This window comes from Macrotis lagotis, chromosome X (assembly GCF_037893015.1).
Source record: "Macrotis lagotis isolate mMagLag1 chromosome X, bilby.v1.9.chrom.fasta, whole genome shotgun sequence".
Taxonomy (NCBI): domain Eukaryota; kingdom Metazoa; phylum Chordata; class Mammalia; order Peramelemorphia; family Peramelidae; genus Macrotis; species Macrotis lagotis.
Window position 1 is genome coordinate 167,058,808 of NC_133666.1, and position 14,145 is coordinate 167,072,952.

Genomic DNA, 14,145 nt, shown 5'->3' on the forward strand with positions numbered 1-14,145 from the left:
CCCTCCATATTCCATATCTTTTTTAAAGAATCACTTCTTCTCCCCTTACTATCCTTTTCCTTGTTCTACCCATTTCTCTAAGAGACCCTCCATTTTCTTTCCCTATCCTTCTAAATCTTAATGTATACAATCTATCTTCTGTACCTTCCCTTACCCAGTGTTCTCACCCCCTTATTTTTTTATAAATTTAGAATACTGGGGTGGCTAGGTGGCACAGTGATAGAGCACCAGCCCTGGAGTCAGGAGTACTTGAGTTCAAATCTGACCTCAGACACTTAATAATTACCTAGCTGTGTGGACTTGGGCAAGCCACTTAACCCCATTTGCCTGGCAAAAAAAATAAATTTAGAATACTTTTGTACCCTTTTGTACCCTTGTATATGTTGTGCTCTCTTTAACCCAGTTCTGATGAGAGTAGAGTTCCAGTACTACCAGCCCTCCTCCCCCATCTGATACCTCTGTATCAGTACTTCTAGAGGCACTTTGTTTGAGATAATTACTCATTTTTATCTTTTTCTACACAATTTTACTTTTTAGAATCACCATATCCTTAGGCTTTACTCCAATCTTTCTTTTCAACTACCTAATTTCTTTTTTTTTAAAGATCAAGAGTTTTATTGTTTTTTTGAATTTTACAATTTTCCTCTAATCCCGCTTCACTCCCCCTCCCCCCACAGAAGACAGTCTGATAGTCTTTACATTGTTTCCATGCTATGCATTGATCAAAATTGATCAAAAATGTGTTGAGAGAAAAATCATATCCTTAAAGAAAAAATAAAATATAAGAAGATAGCAAAATTATATGATGTTATCTTTTTTTAAAATTAAAGGTAATAATCTTTGGTCTTTGTTTAAATTCCACAATTCTTTGAATACAGATGGTATTCCCTATTGCAGATACCCTAAAATTGTCCCTGATTGTTGTAGTGATGAAACGAGCAAGTCCATTAAGAATGATTAGTCACCCCCATGTTGCTTTTAGGGTGTACAATCTTCTTCTATAAATTATCCAATTTCCAATGACAATCTTGGGCAATTCCACATCACATTTCTACATATAAAAAGTTTAAAAAAACTGTCCCTATTGAGTTCCTTGAAGTCCTTAATATTTACTTTATCTTTTTCCTGAATCTTATATGTCAAATTATATATTAAGTTTTTATCTTTTTGTGCCAATATCCAATGTTCTGAAAGTCTGTCAATTCATCGAACATTCTCTTTTTTTTAATTCAGTATTACACTTACCTTTGCTTGGCATGTTTTTTTTGACTGCAATCCCAGTTTTTCTTGCTCTTCAATATATATAGTATTCTAAGACCTGTAGTCTTTTAGTGTAACCAATGCTAGGTCTTATGTAATTTTAATTGTGACTCCAAAGTATTTAAATGTTTTAATCTTTTTGTTCAGAATATTTTCTCTTTAACCTAGGGGTTTGTGACTTTGGCTGGGGTCTCTTCCAAGTAGTAATGGGGGGGGGTTCTATTTCTACTTTCTCCTCTTGTTCTAAAATTTCAAGGCAATTTTCTTTAATTAGTTCTTATATTATTGTATCAAAATTCTTTTTCATCAAGGCTTTCAAGTAGTCCAAATATTCTTGTTTTTTCTCTTCTTGATCTGTTCTCCAGGTCAATTGTTTTACTTATGTTTCACATTCTCTTCTATTTTTTTCATTCTTTTTATTTTGTTTGATTATTTATTGTTCTCATAATGTCATTCATTTCTTCTTGCCCATATCTAGTTTTCAAGGAGTTGTTTTCTTCCTTAAGATTCTGAATTTCCATAAAAGAGAGGAAAAGACCCATATGTAGAAAAATATTTATAGGATCTCTTTTTGTAGTGACAAAGAATTTGAAATTGAGTTGATGACCATCATTTGGTGATTGGCTGTTTTGGGGAGGGGGAGGAAGGGAGCTCAAAAGCTTACGAAAAGATTAATGTTGAAAGCCATCTTTGCAAGTGATTGCAAAAATAAAATAAAATAACAACAAGAAAAAGATTCAAGATCTCCTTTTCCAGTTAGTTGACTCTCTATTCATAATCTTCTTGGGGTTTTTTAAATTGTTCATATTTCTTGTCTAATTTTTCCTCATTTTCTCTTATTCAGTTCTTAAAGTCTTTTTTTGAGTTCTTCCAAGAATTTTTGGGCCAGTGACCATTACATTTTAGTCATTAGGGTAGGAGAGGCTTTTTTTGCTTCAATATCCTTCTCTGAAGATGTACCCTGATCTTCTCTAATCCCATAGTAATTATTTATGGTTGGGTTCTTTCTCCTATATTCATTCATTTTTGTTTTTGTTTTCATTTTTTAGAACCTTTAGTTTTGGGGTACAGGCCCTTCTTACTGTTACTTTCTGAACTTTGTTTAAGAGTCAATCTCTTCATTCCTTTCCTCCTCTAAGCCATAGCTAGGACCACCCCCCCAGGCATATATTTTGGAAATGCTCTTGCTTCCTGAGGACCCTCCATTGGCTATAACTTTCAGTTCTCCCTCTGGCCTGGAACAGAAACCAAGAAACAGCTCTCCTGTAAGTGCCCACAGCCAGCAATGTCTCTGTCACAGTGCTTCTGAACTCACCAGTGTTTGGTTGTGTGCTGGTACCTTCTCACCTTCAGTAGCAGTCTAGAACTTTGAATCAGCAGCATGGCTAGACCTGGTCTTCCTCAGTAACAAAGGTGCCTTCAATTTTACCTTGTTGATACATCACACACACACACACACACACACACACACACAGAGCTGTGAGATAAGAATTTCTGTGGCTGAAGCTGAAGCTTCCCAACCTGGTTGCCCCCAGCACTTGTTGTTTGTGGCTTCAGGACAGATAGCCTAGGAGATATTTTAACTTCACTCTAATGAACCTCTATCCTGAGGTCTTTCTTTGGGTCTTTTCCAGTTGTCCTAGGAGATCACTGCTCTACCCCAACTCTTATGTTTTTCTCTATGTTCTTCCTGAGGTACAGATACAGAGTCTTATATGTGGAGAAAACCTGGAGAGCTTGCAATTTTCTGACTTCACCATCTTCCCTTAACAGTATTATTATTATTATTATTATTATTATTATTATTATTATTATTATTATTATTATTATTATCTGACCAATGAGCAAAAAAATTTCTCTAGTTCAAACTTTTATTGACCAGGAGAGAATGTGGGTATAGAATTTGCTTTCAGCCATATGTATAGATGGATATATACATAGATAAATAGATAGATAGGTGATGGATAGATAGATAGATAGATAGATAGATAGCTCTGTGTGTGTGTGTGTGTGTGTGTGTGTGTGTGTGTGTGTGTGTGTCCTAATAGTATCGGGGCAAAATATTGGTGGGGGCAGACAATCTCTTTCAAAACAAGTAGCTAGTGGGGAAGCTAGGTGACAGAGTGGATAGAGCATAGGCCCTGGAGTCAAGAGGACCTGAATTCAAATCTGACCTTAAACACTTAATAATTGCCTAAACTGTGTGACCTTAGGCAAGTTACTTAACCCCATTGCCTAAAATAAGTAAAAACAAAAAACAAACCAAAAAAACAAGTAGCTAGATGGACACTATTATGAGTAAAAGTGCTAAAGGCAATAATAATAATAATAATAATAATAATAATTAATTATTATTATTATTATTATTATGTTTGTCCTTCATGACATATTAAGAGATGTTTTGAAATTTAAGGCTGATCTATTAGGTCTCACTGACCCCAAGATTAATTGACTACTTTGAAGCCTCCCCTTACTGCCTCCTAAGGGAAGGTCCCTAATGACTGGGGATCAAAGATAATTTAAATTAAGACTTGGTAGAATGGTCTCTTGTCACAGAACCATTTTTTCTACTGGCTATAAAACTAGAGAAAAGTCACTTAACCACTATTTGCCTTATTTTTTCCACATTAAAGTGAGGATAATAATAGCACCTGTCACCCAGGATTATAGTGAAGATCAGATAAGATAATATTGGTCAGACATTTAACATGGTGCCTGGCACATAGTAAATAAGTTTATCATATTAAACTATATAAATGCTATTTGATGATGATGATTATGTGATAAAGGAAAGAGAAATTCTTTCCACATTTCATTTCCCATAGGTAGTTACTATGTTACAATCTCTCCCACACTCTCAAACTGCTGAAATTTATTCAGGATTATCTATCTAAAATCTCTGCATTTGCTCTGCAGTTTTGTGGCTAATTTGTTTTCTTGGTCAATTCCAGGTACATGAATTTAGTAACAAGATTATGATGGAAGGGGCGGCTAGATGGCGCAGTGGATAGAGCACCAGCCCTGGAGTCAAGAGTACCTAAGTTCAAATCAGCCTCAAACACTTAATAATTACCTAGCTGTTTGGCCTTGGACAAGCCACTTGACCCCACTGCCCTGCAAAAACCTAAAAAAAAAAAGATTATGAGGGAGCTAGGAGGCACAGGGGATAGAGCACTGGGCCAGGAACAAGAAGATTTATCTTACTGAGTTAAAACTTCTAGCTTCAAACACTTATAAGCTATATAACCTTGAACAAGTAACTTAACTCTGCCTCAGTTTGGTCAATTGTAAAATGAATTAGAGAAGGAAATGGCAAACCATTCTAGTATCTTTGCCAAGAAAATAACAAACGGGGTCATGAGGAATAAGACATGACTAAAAAATAACTCAGCAACAAATGGGATCATGGCATAATCACATATTTACAACAATTTTGACTCATAACTTGTGACTACATTCTAGTTTTCAAGGAGTCCATTACTTGTGTAAAATTGATCATTTCTATTCTAAGCTGTTTATTCACCTCCTTTTTTAAAATTTCTCATCTCTTGTTTCATTTTATTCCAGAATCCTTGTTATCTATATTTTTCTCTGAGCCTTTGTTTGCAGTTGCTGTGCAGTAAATGGATATCTCTGGATCAACAACTCTTTATAGAGATTGCCAATTTCTTCTGTATACTCACATTGCCAACCTTAGTTCCTAGGCTATAACTTTGTACTAGTCAGGTTCTGCCCTCAGCTATATTCTTGAGTAGACTAGTTTCAGCCCTGATTGATCTCAACATGGGTCATTAGGGTCTCTTTGATGAACTCCAGTTTCTAGTGTGTCTGGACTCAGAGTAGTGGTAGATTTCATGCCCCTTGTGTCTTTGGGGTTTAGAGCACTAAGTCTTCAGGTAATTCCATGCTTCAGATGCCAAAGTGCTTCAGATTTCTGGAGCCCCTGGATTTTTTAGCACTGTTGTTCAAAACTGATTATTGCTGGCTACCCACTGCTTCCAATGTCCAAGTACTTTTGGTTTCTTATTGTCCTTGAGCATCTCCACAGAGTCACTCACTCTCCCTGCCTCTAAAAACAGACCTTTACAGACAAAAAAATAGAGTGCTGGAATCAGCCCACACCAGTTTACAAGAACCATTTGTTAAATTTTCAGGATGAGCATTTATACCTTGGAAATTCACAAATGCTATTTGCTAATAGTTCAGTTTATCATTTTCCTAGATCTAGATTTTCTAGATCTAAATTATTCCTCAATTTGTTGTTTTATTATCTCGACTTAAGAAATTGATGGAGAAAATGCCAATAATGCAGATTAAATTTAAACATTAAACATTTAAACATTTTTTTCTAGAAAGCAGGTTATTAAATATTTATAAGAACCTCTATTTACAGTCTTTAGATGTCCCTGAACTATCTCTGATTCAGGTACACAGATGTCTAGTTCATTAGTCTGCACCAAAATGCCCTTTCCTAATGAATGCCATTTGTTATTACCCATGGGCTTTTCACTGCCTTTTTTATAAAGATTTGGGCTGACAAAGGCACTTAACATAGGTTCTCATCAGACTTTTTATTATTTTTCAGTCTGATGTTACTTTTTAGACTTTTTTTGCCTGAGTAAGTATGGAAGAGATGGGCTGACTGCTTTCATTCTGGAAGCTATCTTAACTGAATAACCAAAAAAGGATTAAACACTTTCTATGTGTCAGGAAATATGTTCTGCATGGGGAATATAAAGAAAAAAATAACATGATATTTACTAATTATATCAAACTCTGGATATGCTAATGCCTCCTAAATGTTCATAATTACTCTTAAGAATAAGTTCTACATCACTTATACAAAAATATTCATAGCAGCCCTGTTTGTGGTGGCAAAGAATTGGAAATCAGGTAAATATCCCTCAATTAGGGAATGGCTTAGCAAACTGTGGTATATGTATGTCATGGAACACTATTGTTCTATTAGAAAACAAGAGGGATGGGAATTCAGGGAAGCCTGGAGGGATTTGCATGAACTGATGCTGAGCCAGATGAGCAGAATCAGAAAAACATTATACAACCTAACACCAACATGGGTGATGATCAACCTTGATGGACTTGCTCGTTCCATCAGTGCAACAATCAGGGACAGTTTTGGGCTGTCTTCGATGGAGAATACTATCTGTATCCAGATAAAGAATTGTGGAGTTTGAACAAAGTTCAAGGACTATTCCCTTTAATTTAGGGAAAAAATCAGATATCTTATTGTCTGATCTTGTTATCTCATATACTTTTGGTTTCTTCCTTAAGGATATGATTTCTCTCTCATCACACTCAATTTGGATCAATGTACAACGTGGAAACCAAATAAGACTGACAGATTGCTTTCCATGGGGGTAGGGGTGGGGGAGGGAAGTAAGATTGGGAGAAAAATTGTAAAACTCAAAACTCAAATAAAATCTTAAAAAAAAAAAGAGTGAGGTCTACCTATTTATTTATTTAAAAAAAGTGAGGAGATGAAAAATACCTCTACTCCAGATTATGATATGCAGTTGGGTGGAAAACCCATACAACTGATCCAGAATTACATACTTAGCGTAGACAGATAATAAAATAGATCCAGAATGAAATAAAAGGAATTGAGCATATTCATATTACCTAACTATGATAATGGAATATCGGGATGTAGGGTGCATTCAAGGAAGACTACTACTTTTGGTGTGAGGGCTGCCAAGCCCTTATCAGGGCTGCTTTCCACCCTTGATGCCCACCTGAGCCACCTAACTCTCACCTGTGGCTCCAAGAAGCTGTATCATGCACAATGGCCACACCCTGCTAAACCTTTTCAAGCAGTGGGCTAAACCAAATTGAGGGTAATCGAGGGAGTCTCGAAATCATCTGTGAGTTGTGGGGGATGTCTACCCCAAGTATGTGAAGTCTTCCACTGGTGGAATGGGTGAAGAACACTTCGTTCCAATGGCCATGAAGCCAACTGAATGAAGCAGGTGCTCATTTGAAACTTGGTTAGACATCCACTACATCTAGTTGTCTTGACTCTATTTTGCCATGCTGAATCATGATTAATTTGGAAGAGAGAGTGAAATGGATGACTATGTGCAGTTCTGCCTCACTAAAATCCAGTTTACATATGCATCAAATAACATCATCCATACTTTACCATTCCTCAAAGTCCTATGGCAACAGGCAAGTTTTGAAGTAGCAAGTGTGGATACACTGGGAGTTGTAGTCACAACCCTACAAACAGCCAGCACAGGTCATAAAGTCATTTCTCCACTGAAAACAATAGTAAAATTTGGCAACTCCCTGGATGACTGAGCAGGCCTTTTAAGGATTGAACTGCTCACCTACTAATGTAAGGAAGGGTCTAGAAAATGTGCCCTAAAAATTGTCTGCTCACTCAACCCTTGTCTGATTACCATGGTAGGTGGGGATCCCACAGCTGGTTAAGACACAAAAATATCTATAAAAACTTCTTTAAAGAAGATTTCACTTCAGTACATGGAGTATGCACACATTCTTAGATAACATAAGATCCAATATACCTGAAAGAGGAATAACTCTTGTTTTGAGAGAACTCAGTAGGTATCATATCCAAATAACAATCCTGAAAGAAACAAGACTGGCAAATGAAGGCCAGCTTACTTAAACTGGAACTGGACAGACATTTTTCTGGAGTGGCTGCAGTGAAGGGGAGCACTGTGAAGCTAGGGTAGGTTTTGCAATTAAAATTAATCTAGTCAACATTCTTGAATGCCTACAAAAGAAGTGAATGACAGGCCTCATGATAATGAGATTGCCACTTCCAGGAAAACACCATGCCACCATCATCAGTACTTATGCTCCCACCATGGCGAGCACTAATGAAAATAAAAAAAAAAAATTCTGAAGACATGGAGACCTTTATCATCAATGTACTTTTGACTTTAATGCTAGAGTAGGCACAGAATACCAGACATGGAAAGAAGTCCTTGAAAACAGTAACCTATTACTGTAAACTTTTGCATCTCATGACCTTCTCATCACAAACACTGTCTTCAATTTATCTAAATGCAATAAAACTTTCTGGATACACCCTTGTAGCAAACATTGGCATCAAATAGACTATGTGATCATAAGGAGAAGAGACAGGGAGTATGTCAGAGTGACAAAGGCAATGTGTGCTGCAGAGTGCTGTACTGATCACAAACTCATCCTTTCTAAACTAAATATTCACATTCACCCAAAATGGCAGCCCCAAACAAAATAGAAAAATTAATGTCAAGAGATTAGAGTGTCGCTGAGTGGGAACAGTTTGTTTCTAACTTGGAGGGAAAACTGAGCCAATACACAGTTGGCAATAGTGGAGCAGAAAAGGGGCAGCTAGGTGGTGCAGTGGATAGAGCACCAGCCCTGGAGTCAGGAGTACCTGAGTTCAAATCCAACTTCAGACACTTAATAATTACCTAGCTGTGTGGCCTTGGGCAAGCCACTTAACCCTAGAACAATTATAAACATCAAGACTAGTTTGATGAAAATGATAGGGAAATACAGAATGTATACATTGACAACAAGCACATTGCATATACATTGCCAGGGCAAGCTCAGTATTTGGGAGGCTCCAAAAGAAAATGTGGAAGAGATTTTACATTAACTACCAAACTGAAGCACTACCAAGTCATTGTGTTGACATTGTTATAGCCTAGACAATCTACCAGTGCCACATCAGGAAACTGAATCTTTTCCATTTAAATTATCTTAGAAAGATTCTGAAGATCACCTGGCAGGAGAAGATACCAAACACTGAGGTCCTTTCTCAAGCTAAACTACCCAGCATTCCAATATTACTACAGAAAGTGCAACTACAATGGACTGGTCATGTTGTTAGAATACCAGAAGTATGCTTTCCAAAAAGACTATTCTATACAGAACTCAGACAGGGCAAGCTCTCACAAGTAGGTAGGAAGAAATGATACCAGGACACACTGAAATGTCATGGAAGACATTGGCACAGGACTATCCAACATGGTGTGCCCTCATCAGTGAGGATGCTATGCTCTATGAGAAGGGCAGAATTGAAGCAACTCAAAGGAAATGTGACATACATAAGTTTAGAATACCCACCCTAAGACGAGATGCAGAGGGAGGAGAAGCAGCTGGAGGCATCAGTGGATGCGCTTCTGAATCAAGTGGCAGACCTGAAAAGCTCCTTGGGAAGTTTTATTTGTAAGCTGGAGAATGAGTATGACCAGCTTACCTGGCCCTCAGTCCTGGACAGCTTTGCTCTGCTCTCTGGACAACTGAACACCCTCAACAAGGTCCTCAAGCATGAGAAGACCCCACTGCTCCAGAACCAGGTTATCATTCCTCTGGTGCTGTCCCCGGATTGTGATGAGGAGCTCACGCAGCAGACAGAGGGACGGGTTCCTGTCTTCAGTCATGAGGTGGACCCTGACCACCTAAGAACTAAACCAGATCCAGAGGCTGAGGAGCAGGAGAAGCAGCTGACCACAGATGCGGTTCACATTGGCACTGATGCCGCACAGAAGCAAATTCAGACCTTGAATAAAACATGTTCAGTCCTACTAGAGAAAATAAGCAAAGAGGAACAAGAATCAGAAAGTGGAGGTCTCCGTCAGAATAAACAGACCTTCAACCCCACAGACACCAATGCCCTAGTGGCTGCAGTTGCCTTCGGTAAAGGTCTGTCCAGCTGGAGACCTCCTGGCACCAGTGGCCCAGGCCAACCAGGTCAGCCTGGAGCAGGGGCCCTCCTGGCTGGAGCATCAGGCATGCAGCAAGTTCAGATGTTGGGTGCACCCAGTCAGCAACAGAACACTCTGCTCAGTGGAGTACAGATGGCCCAAGCTGGCCAGCCAAGTAAGATGCCAAGTGGCATCAAAACCAACATCAAGTCAGCTTCAATGCACCCCTACCAGCAGTAACCTGCCCACCGACCACAGATAATACTCTTCTGCATCCTCAGCAACTTGGAGCACCCTCTCCTTTTCTGAATGCCCAAGCCTGCTTCTGAAGTGACAGCCCCTTGCAGGTAAACTCCATCTCAGGGGCCAGACCTCTTTCTGGGGCCTTCCCTCTCTTTAAACTCCCCCAGGACTCCTGATTACTGGGGCCTCACTCTGACTCTGGGGAGCATCTGTGCAGCCCAACCAGACTAGAAGACAGACTTGGCATTCCCAGCTGGTCTTGGTGAACCTCGAGGCCTGTCCAATCCCAAGTCTTTAGGACTCTTTCCCTTAAGGCCCTGGGCCTCTATGAAGGCTTCCTTGGACAGAGGCAGCTGTTAAGGGGGGTGGGGTCCCCCAGTCTTAGTCTGGGAGCTAAGGGAACAGGGCAGTGTGAAGAACAGTGCTGTCTCATCATTGAATAGAAAAAAGCTCCTTTTCCTACTCTGCCTGGGAAAGGGGCTTCCTTAGGAAGTACAGGGGGGACAGCAGCAAGAAAGGCCCCTGGCCCTTCAAAAGGCATTTATAGCCAGGGGTTATAGACATCTGCCTTTTACCTGCCTGACAAGCATGAGGAACAGCAGCAAGACCTTTGACCAATAGCTCCAGGCAGGGGGAAGACTGAGGGGTCTTCCTACTTCTCTAAGTGCTTTCGGGCAATGACAGCAGAAGGTTCTGGAGTGTTGCTTTACCAGCTGCCCAGCTTCCTGCATGCTGTGCTGGGCCCGCCCAGGGGAGGCCTCAGTTTCAACTGTCTATGTTCCAGGTCTTTCCTTCACCTTCTCCAAAGCCCCTTGGGGCAGGCAGCTACCCCCTACTTCCAACCATACCACAGGAATCCCTCATGGGTCTGTCATGTATCCTCAGAATAAAAAAGATTTTAAAGTGAAAAAAAAAAGTACCCACCCTAAGCATGTTCACATGGACTATTTTTGCTTGACCTGTGGTAGAGCATTCTGATCTCATAATGGATTGATCAGTCACTGAAATTTGTCTCAAATATAGTGGTCATTTTGGTGTTCTTCAATAATGAAAAACAAAGAACCAATGAAGAAATGTATACTAACCATGATAAGACTAGAGAACATTATTTATTAATTATTAATTAAGATTTGTACAGGATAAGTAGCAAAAAATATCAAATCTCAAAAAAAATAGCATCAGAAATGTATGACCAGAGATATATTTCTGAGAGCAAAGATGGTGGAGTAAGCAGTTCACCTCTGAACAACCATTCCCCAGAACAAATCCTGGAAAGGCAGAACCAGCAACGTGGACAAGATGAAACAATATTTTAGCCCAGGAAACTTGGAGGATCAGCAGGAGAGGTCTATCTCAGGTCAATGGCAAACCCCACCTCAGCAAACCAGTGGTTGATTCTGAGTAGTGGAGTCAGCAAGCACTAACACCACCACCCTCCACAGGTCTTGGCATGACCAAGGAACTCCAGCTCAAGAGCCACCACATTCTTCAGCACAGCCCCAGGTCAGACCTCCATGTGCTTCAGCATAGCCCCCAGTCCTCTAGAAGACAGACAGTCAAGTGCTTCAAGGTAGCCCAGGGAAACCCAGAAACATTCCACAAGCCTCAATGCACACCAAAGGCCTCCAGCAACACAAGCTCCCCTCCCCACTCCCAATTCAACCCCTTAGCATAAAATCAGACAAAAGGGTTAGTTTCCTATGGGCCTAAGGGCAACATCTTTGCAAAACTAAGTAAACAGTGCACAGACTGCAGCCACTAGTACAAGACACCTGAGATAGTGCCCCTTTCACCCTGGGAGAAAAACTCATATTCAAAAGAAAGAAAAAGGCCAAAAAATGAGGCAAAAACAACAAAAAAAGAATCTGACCATAGAAAGTTACTTTGGTGACAGGGAAGACCAAGACACAAATTTAGAAAAGAACAACAATGTCAAAACATCTATGAGCAAAACCTCAAAGGAAAACTGAAGGAAGAAAAACCATGGAAAGTGGTCTCAAGCAAAGAAGGACTCAAAAAGACCCTTAAAATCATATAAAAGAGAAAGAAGAAAGATGGGGAAAGAATGAGAGTGATGCAAGAGAATTATTTTTAACAAGTCAAAAACTTGGAAAACTACTTAAAAAATACAATTGGCTAAATGGAAAAGGAGATACAAAAGTCCACCAAAGAAACAAATCCTTAAAGAGTATAATTAGTCAAATAAAAAAAGAAAGTATGAAAACTAATTGAGGAAAACAATACTTCAAAAGTTAGAGTTAAGTAAGTGAAGTTCATGATTCTGAGACATCAAGAATCAATCAAAAATTCAAAAAATTACGGGGGCAGCTAGGTGGCACAGTGGATAGAGCACCAGACCTGGAGTCAGGAGGCCCTGAGTTCAAATCCGACCTCAGACACTTGCAAATTACCTAGTTGTGTAGACTAAGGCAAGCTACTTAACCCCATTTGCCTTGGAAAAATCTAAAAAAAAAAACCTCAAAAAAATGAAAAAATGGAAGAAAATGTAAAATGCCTCATGAGAAAATCAACTAACCTAGAAAATAGATTCAGGAAAGACAATATCAGAATCATAGGATTTCCTAAAAGCCATAATTTAAAGGATGTAGACAGCATCTTTCAAGAAATTATTCAGAAAAACTGTCTTGATCTCCTGGAACCAGAGGGCAAAATAGGCATTGAAAGAATCCACCAATCCCTCAAGAAAGAGATCCCCTAGTGGGGCAGAGCCAAGATGGCAATAGGAGAAGATCCTCTCTTAGGTGCTCTCTCTTTCTAATACTTCAAAACTGATAAAATAAGAACACTAACTAAATTTTCGTGAGACAGAGCCCACAGAGAGGTCCAGTGAGGCAGTTGTCCAGTCCAAGGTAACCTGGAAAATAGCAGAAAGGGGTTAGAGGGGCAGTCCACCAAAGGGAAGGAACTTCAGCCTCCTGGAGGCAGCCCCAGGGCACCTGGGAGCTGGCATGGCAGCAGGGGCAGCTTCCTGACCTTCACCTCGAGGAGCATCAGGCACAACTTGGAAGATGGGTGGGGGGGACCTCTGCCAGAGAGAGTGTGTGAAGCCCAGCTCTCAGGGCACTCAGCAAGCAGCTCTGGCCATGGCGACCCAGATCCAGGAACTGGAAGCAGGTAGAGCTGGTAAGCAGGAGCCCCCAGGCAAAGGAGCCTTGAGTACTCAGCCTAGCCTAGGTAGGGGAGTGAAGAGATACTTCCAAGGTCTGTCCTGTGTACCTGGAACAGAACTCTGTGGCTCTGACCACATTCAGATCCTGATCACAGCCTAGGCCATCCATAGAACAGCAGATACTCCCCTACCTCAGCCCCGTGGCAGAGGGGTGTGCTTGTGGTCATTCACAGACCAGGAGGGAAGACAGAGCTTCACACATGGAGATCCTTGTTGGGGGCGGGGGGGGGGGGGGGGGGGTCCCAATAATACTCAAAAGCTCAGGAAGCACCCAAAACCAGGCACAGGCTGGGGAAATAAGTAAACAGAGAGAAAAAAGAACATTATTGAGAAATACATTGTCTACGATTCCAAGAAGGATCAAAATACTCAATCTGAAGATGAGGAAGTACAAGCTCCTGCATCTAAAGACTGCAAGAAAAAAACAGGAACTGGGCTCAGACTATGACCTCAAAAAAGATTTTGAAAATCAAGTGAGGTAAAAAATTAAAATAATAATAAAAAAAAAAGAAAATCAAGTGAAGGAGATAGAAGAAAAATTGGGAAAAGAAATGAGAGAGATGCAGGAAAAGCATGGAAAAAGAAGTCAGCAGTTTAGTCAAGGAGATCCAAAAAATGCTGAAGAAAGAAGAGATTTCCCCCCCCACTAAAAAGTCCAAGAAACATTATAGACAAATTTCAAAACTATCTAATCGGGGAAAGAATTCTACAGGTAGCCAGGAAGAAACAATTCAAATAACAGGCAGCTTCAACATGAAAAAATCAGAG

At 40.0% G+C, this 14,145-nt stretch overlaps 1 pseudogene; it reads left to right on the forward strand.

The window, feature by feature from the left end:
• Nucleotides 1-9,374: 9,374 nt before the first annotated feature.
• Nucleotides 9,375-10,184, forward strand: LOC141501993 (mediator of RNA polymerase II transcription subunit 8 pseudogene; annotated as a pseudogene).
• The last annotated feature ends 3,961 nt before the right edge of the window (nucleotides 10,185-14,145 follow it).